The sequence below is a fragment of the Phascolarctos cinereus genome, unplaced genomic scaffold, assembly GCF_003287225.1.
Source record: "Phascolarctos cinereus isolate Bilbo 61053 unplaced genomic scaffold, phaCin_HiC Scaffold_2;HRSCAF=192, whole genome shotgun sequence".
In the NCBI taxonomy this organism is placed as follows: Eukaryota; Metazoa; Chordata; class Mammalia; order Diprotodontia; family Phascolarctidae; genus Phascolarctos; species Phascolarctos cinereus.
In genome coordinates, this window is record NW_027555625.1 from 111,840,045 (window position 1) to 111,847,268 (window position 7,224).

General features: G+C 40.3%; 1 pseudogene; it reads left to right on the forward strand.

Moving 5' to 3' along the window:
• The first annotated feature begins 2,565 nt into the window (after nucleotides 1–2,565).
• Nucleotides 2,566–3,743, forward strand: LOC110207713 (small ribosomal subunit protein eS8 pseudogene; annotated as a pseudogene).
• Nucleotides 3,744–7,224: the final 3,481 nt, after the last annotated feature.

Genomic DNA, 7,224 nt, shown 5'->3' on the forward strand with positions numbered 1-7,224 from the left:
ATATGACACAGGTAGGTGGTACAGTGAATAGAGAGCCAGGCCTGGAGTCAGGAAGTTCAGATCCAAACTCAGACACTTACTAGTTGTGTGATCCCAGGCAAGTCACTTAACCCTGTTTGCCTCAGTTGCTTCATCTGTAAAATGGGCTGGAGTAGGAAATGGCAAACCACTCCAGTATCTTTTCCAAGAAAACCCCAAATGGGGTAATAAAGAATCAGACATGACTAAAAAAACAAGCAACAACAACAAAAAAGATATATAAAATGTAAATATAAATGTAAAGTGTGACCTCAAAGGCAGGGCACTGAGAAGGGGGAGGCTAGGGGGACCAGAAAAACCCCACAGAAGGTGGGATTTTTAGCTGAATCTTGAAGGAAAACAGGAGGTTGAAGTGAAAAAGGAGAGCATTTCAGGCATGGAGAGAAGCCAGTGAAAAAACATGGAGTCCGGAGATGGAGTGTCATGTTCAAGGAACAGTGTTGATGGATCAAAGCTTGTGGAAAGGTAGGGAAGGGCCAGTTTTCAAAGGTCTTTAAAAGCCAAACAGTGGGCTTTATATTTGATTCTGGAGGTAACAGGGAGTCACTAGAGTTTATTGAGTAGAAAGTATTAATTAGACCTGACCTTTAAGAAAATCACTTTGGTAGCTGAGTGAGGATGGGTTGGAGTGGGGAGAGACTTGATGTGGCAGACTGACTAGTAAATTATGGAAACAGTCCAAGTGGGAGGTGATGAGGGCCTACGTTAGGGTGGTGGCTGGATGAATAGAAAGAAGGGGACGTATGTGAGATATTACCAAGGTAGAAATGACAGGCTTTGCATCAGATTAGATATATGTGCCGGTGATGAGTCTAGCATCCTTATACAAGTGAGACTTATGAAGATCGTGAGCCTAGGTGACTGAGAAGATGTTGGTGCTATTGATAGTAATGTGGAGGTCAGGAAGAGAGGAACATTTAGTGGGTGGGGTGGGGGGTAGGGAGAAGATAATGAGTTCTGTTTTGGACATACTGAATTTGAGATGCCTACAGGACATCTAATTTGACATATCCAAAAGGCAGTTGGTGATCTGAACCTGTAGCTCATTGAGAGATAGATATATAGGGGATATATCTATGGGATAGAATTCACGGGTGGGGAACCTGTGACCTCAAGGCCACATGTGGCCCTCTAGGTCCTCAAGTGCCACCTTTGACTGAATCCAAATTTCACAGAACAAATCTCCTTAATAAAAGGATTTGTTCTGTAAAACTTGGACTCAGTCAAAAGGCCTAACCCAAGGACCTTGAAGGCCACATGCAACAAGGCCTCAGCTTCCCCATCCCTAGGACAGATATACAGATCTGGGAATCATTAAACCAATGGGAGCTGATGAGATCACCAATCAAAATAGTATAGAAGGAGAAGTGAATAAGGCCTTGGACAGAGCCTTAGGGGACATCCGGGTTAGCCAGAGAGACCTGGGTCAAGATCCAGCAGAGGATACTGAAAAGGAATGGTCAGTCAGGTATGCAGGTATTGTTATCCCAATTTTTTAAATGAGGACGTTTTAGTTCCAAGAGATTGAAAGACAACATACATAGTAAAAACACATAGTTGGGGCAGCTAGGGCACAGTGGATAGAGCACCGGCCCTGAAGTCAGGAGGACCTGAGTTCAAATCTGGCCTCAGACCAAACACTTGACACTTACTAGCTGTGTGACCCTGGGCAAGTCACTTAACCCCAATTGCCCAAAAAAAACCCAAAAAGAAAACCACATAGTTAAGGGACTCTTAAATAGAGTATTAGCTTTTATTTTCAAATTTCAAAGATCCAAGACATCATTAATGTGGGTATGCTCTTCACCAATGCAAATCAAAACTATTCTGTAACTTAGTAGATGGTACTTGATAAATGATTGCTGAATTACCTAAGGCTATAGATCTAATAAAACCCAGTCCTCCCAACTCCAAGAGCAGTGCTTTTTATCCTACTCTATGCTGCCTCTCATGCTATTGAACATTAGTCTGGGATAGTTTAGGAAGATGCAAGAAGTAGAATATTCTAGGTCCCTTTTAGCTTTCTGACCCCATGCAATGACATTTGCCAAGTCAATATGGAAGCATTTGATCAATTGAAGTTAAATAATACTGATTAATTGACATGGCAGAGAAGAAACCCAGAACTAAAATAATTTAGAAAGAAGTTCTATTTCTAGAAGACATTTTATATATGTATATGTATATATGTGTGTGTGTGTGTATATGTATACGTGTGTGTATGTATATATATGTGTGCGTGTGTGTGTATGTATAAATATATATGTATATGACTAGGCAATGGGGTTAAGTGACTCGCCCAGGATCACACACCTAGTAAGTGTTTTGTGTATCTGAGGCCAGATTTGAACTAGGGACCTCCTGACTCCAGGGCCAGTGCTCTATCCACAGCGACATCTATTTTAGAAGAAATATTTTAGAAAGAAGAAGCCTGGAAGGTTTCTGGCCAATATAACCTAGGTGTCCTGAGTTAAGCATTAAACAAATCTGATCTCTAAACAAGAAGTTTGGTTTCTTAGCCATGTGGGGCTAGGTTCAAACAATATGATAAAATTTTCCCACCATTCCCCCCCTTTGGGGCTTTCAAGTCCAGCATTCCTATGCTAGCAGAAGCCTAATTGCAGAAGCAGATAGCTAGGATAGGAATGATAGGGAGCAGAGTGGTGGCAACTCACAGTTTGGAGGAATCAGATTGATTCTGTAAGTCAGGGGATTTAGTGGGGGAATGCACTACATAAAACAGGGAGATTTCCCAGTTATTGAAAGAGCACACTCTTTGCAGCTCGCGCCGACCGTGGGGATCTCGCGGGACGACCTGCACAAGCTCCGAAAGGCCGGGGACAAGCGTTAGCCCTACCACGAGAAGCGCAAGTATGAGCTGGGCCCCCCGCCGCATCCACACAGTGCGAGTCCGAGGTGGCAACAAAAAGTACCGGGCGCTGAGGCTGGACGTGGGCAACTTCTCCTGGGGCTCCGAGAGCTGTACCCGAAAAACAAAGTTTATTGATGTGATCTAGAACGCATCCAACAATGAGCTGGTCCGGACCAAGACGCTGGGGAAGAATTGCATCGTGCTCATCGATAGCACCCCATACCGCCAGTGGTATGAGTCCCACTATGGCCTGCCCTTGGGCCGGAAGAAGGGAGCCAAGCTGACTCCTGAGGAGGAAGATATTTTAAATAAAAAGCGGTCAAAGAAGATCCAGAAGAAATACGAAGAACGGAAGAAGAATGCCAAGATCAGCCCACTTCTGGAGGAACAGTTCCAGCAGGGCAAGCTACTTGCCTGCGTGGCATCGACACCACGCCAGTGTGGCCGAGCAGAAGGCTACGTGCTCGAAGGCAAAGAGCTTGAGTTCTACCTGAGAAAGATCAAAGCCCAAAAGGGCAAATAAACCCTAACTTGGACATTCTCTAATGGAATAAATCCCCATATTGTTGAAAAAAAAGAAAAAAAAGAACACATATGGCCATAGCTATCCTCAGAACTGACATAATTTGGAAAGAAGTTTATTAATTTGTCTGACAGAGAGAAGAGTAGAAAAGAGGTTGGTCTACACTCCCTGAGTCTGTGTAAATTACACAGGATTCAAACAAAGAAGCAAGGAAGCATTCATCTGATTGGTCAGCATGGAGGCAGTTTCCTGATGTGACATAACACCTATCTTCAGTTCCCTTGGAAAGTTTCTGGTCAGCACAACCTAGGTGTCCTGAGTTAAGCATTAAATAAATTTGGTTTCTAAGAAACAGGTCTGGTTTCTCAGTCATATAGAGATCAGTTCAAACAATGCAATGAAAATTTCTCAAGATAGATATAACAATGATTATTACTATAATCATAATAATTATTCTTATTTTGTGAAACTGTTAGATGTCTTGGGCTATGTTGGTCTCCCCATGGTGGTGGGGGGCCCACTTCCTGTCCTCTTTGGCTTGTAATTCAAGGCTCAAGGCTCTGAGATGACTTGAAACCATCTTCTTGGTCACCAAGCGAAGAATTTTAGCCCAGATCCCCAGCTTTTGTCTCTGGGGTAGGGGTGAGGGGAGGTAAAGAACAAAACAAACACCCTCTCAGAAGAGAACTTTCATTTCGTTCTAGGCCTGTCCATACCATTTACAGAAAATGGTAGATTTGCAATAGCTCACACCCTAAGCACATGCAGTCATCTCTGGAATTTCCCAGGCACAGTTAGTAGTGCCAGGATTAGCAGGAAAGCCATGTGGGGCAGCTACTGCCTTGATTGATTTTAAAAACAAGATCTCTGCTGCCTTTAAGCTCAGGTCTGTGGGTTTACCAGTCCCAGGTCGTAGGTAGATCAAAATGAGGATTCCAGTAGGTATATGAGTCAGCCTTGGGGACTTGTAAGAACAAGACAGAAGAGGGTGGTGAAAGTGACATTTCTCTATGCCTGCCAAGGACCAGATCCCTTCCCATCTAAAGAGAAGTCCCTTGAAGTCACACTTTATCTCAGGCTTCATCTCACCTGCATGAGCCAGAGCTTAGTGTTTTTAACTTTTTTGAGAATACACCTTTTGCTCAATGAACACTCAGGGGAAAGCCCAGTGAAATCATCCATTCACTGTTAATGCTCATAAAATATTGATGCAACATTTGTGCAGTGTGGCAACCTTTGTAAGTGAGGAAACTATTGACTGTGGATCAGTACAGAACTATTTTCCTATCACTGGCAAGAAAAGATAGCCTGGTATATAGTTGAATGAATATTGAACTTGAAGTCAGGAGAACTGGGTTCAAGTCCAGGTTTAGCTGCTAGCTAACCTGTGGCCTTGGGCATTTGTTAATTGGAGATAATCATACCTGACAAGAAAAGAAACTAGGAATGTTAGCTTGAAAAAGGGAAAACTTAGGGGGCCATGAGGGATTTTTAAGACATTTGAATGACTTTCATGTGCAATGGGGATTTGTTTTATTGGATTTGGGTAAAACAGGGACCAATTAGTGGGGTTATAGAAGGACATATAATGTTCACCTAAAGGAAGAACTTCAAAACAATCAGAGCTGTTCAAGAATGGAATGCCTTGTGAAGTGGTCATTTCTCTATCACTAGAACTGTTCAAGCAAAGGCAAGATGACTACTTGAAAAGGATTGGGCTAGATGACCTCTGAGAATGACCTCTAGAAACTGAGAAGACTTCTATGTTTTGTTTTGGTTTTTTTCTTTAGGCAACTAGGGTTAAGTGACTTACCCAGGGTCACACAGCTAGTAAGTAAGGACTCAGGTCCTCCTGACTTCAGGGCTGGTGCTCTATCCACTGTGCCACCTAGCTGCCCCCTGAGAAGACTTCTATGAACTTACACAGAATGAAGTCAGCAGGACTAGGAGAACTATTTTATATAATTACCCCAACATTATAAAGAAAAACAACTTAGAAAATCCGAGGGAATCAGGAGAGTTACTAATTGAAGCAATTAATAGATTCAGTAAAGTTGCAAAATATGCCCTCAAAAGAAACCCTCATACATTAATAGAATGTCTTTATATTAATAATAATAGTGACAGCAATAACAATAAATCCAAGGCAATAATAGAAAGACATATCGTATCGAAAATAACTACAAAATGCATAAAGTACACTGGGATTCATGTGACAAATATTTGTTTAGATTTTATTACAAAATATCCTGTAAAGAAATGAAGAACTTAAATAGCTAGAAAAATATTCAGTGCTCAAGGATGGGCTGTGCCCATGTAATAAAAATGGCTGTACTACCAAAGCTAGTTTATCATTTTAATGCTGTAACAATCAAGCTATCAAAAGGATATATTACTGTACTCAATAAAATAATAATAAAATTCATTTGGAAAAATAAAAGATTTAGAATATCAAGGGAAATAATGAAAAGAGGTAGGGATTAAGCAGAAATAGCACTTTCAGGCCTCAATCTATATCATAAAGAAGCAGTCATTAAAACCATTTGATATTGGTCGAAAAATGGAGAAGATCAATGAAATAGGTTAGATAAGGGAAAATCAGAAACAATTGGACTCAAAAACCAGTGTTTGATAAAATGGAAAGTATAAATCACTTAGGGAAGAACTCTTTATCTGATAGAAGAACTGGGAATATTAGTAATCTGGCAGATGTTAGACAGACCAACACCTAATGCCACATTCCCTAATATATTCTTTGTAGATATGCCTTCCACAGGTATTGGTAGGAGTTGTATTTCTAAATAAACAAGGGATAGAAGCAATTTCAAAAGATAAAATAGATAACTTTGATTATATGAAATTGAAGAGCTTCTGTGTACACACACAGGCGCAGGCACACACAGATTAATGAATCTAAGATAAGAAAGAAAGTGGCCAAATGGAAAAAAAATATATTAACAAACTTCTCAGAGAAGAGTTTTGTATCCTATACATATATATACACACATATACACACACATATATTAACATGTTACATATAAGATGTACAATGTAACATTTATATATTATATGTTACATACATATTTTAACTTCCTCTAGTGCTATATAGTGCTGGACTTGGAATCAGAAAGCCCTGGGTTCCAATTCTGCCAATGACACTCACTAGCTGAATGAACATTGGCAAGTCTTTTTCTTGTGCCTCTGTTTTGCCATGTTTAAAATGGAATAACTACCTGTAGTCCCTACTATCTACAATTGCTATAAGATAATATATGGATGAGATAATTTATGTAAAGTGCTTTGTAAACCTTAAATCACCCTACAGTGTATTCCAAAAGTCTTTATGTAGTTTTAAGCTTTAATAGCTATTAATTTCTAATGGCTAACATTTATATAGTGCTTACTGTATGCTAGGTACTGTGGTAAGCACTTTACAATTATTTTCTCATTTGATTCCCACAACAACCGTGGGAGGTTGATGCTATTACTACCCCCATTTTACAGATGAGGGAACCAAGGCAGACTGAGATTCAGTGACTTGCCCAGGGACACACAGCTAGTAAGTATCTGAGGCCAGCCAGATTTGAACTTAGGTCTTCCTGATTCCAAGCCCAGAACTTTATCCACTGAACCACCTAGCTGCCTTATGATTATTATTATTTCATTTTATTAGTGACAATTAATGTTATTGATAACAATTTAGAATACCAATTAAAGCTTAAAACTGCACTGACTTTGGAGATAACTTGTATAAATACCAGTCATTATTATTATTCATTTCTAGGTGGCA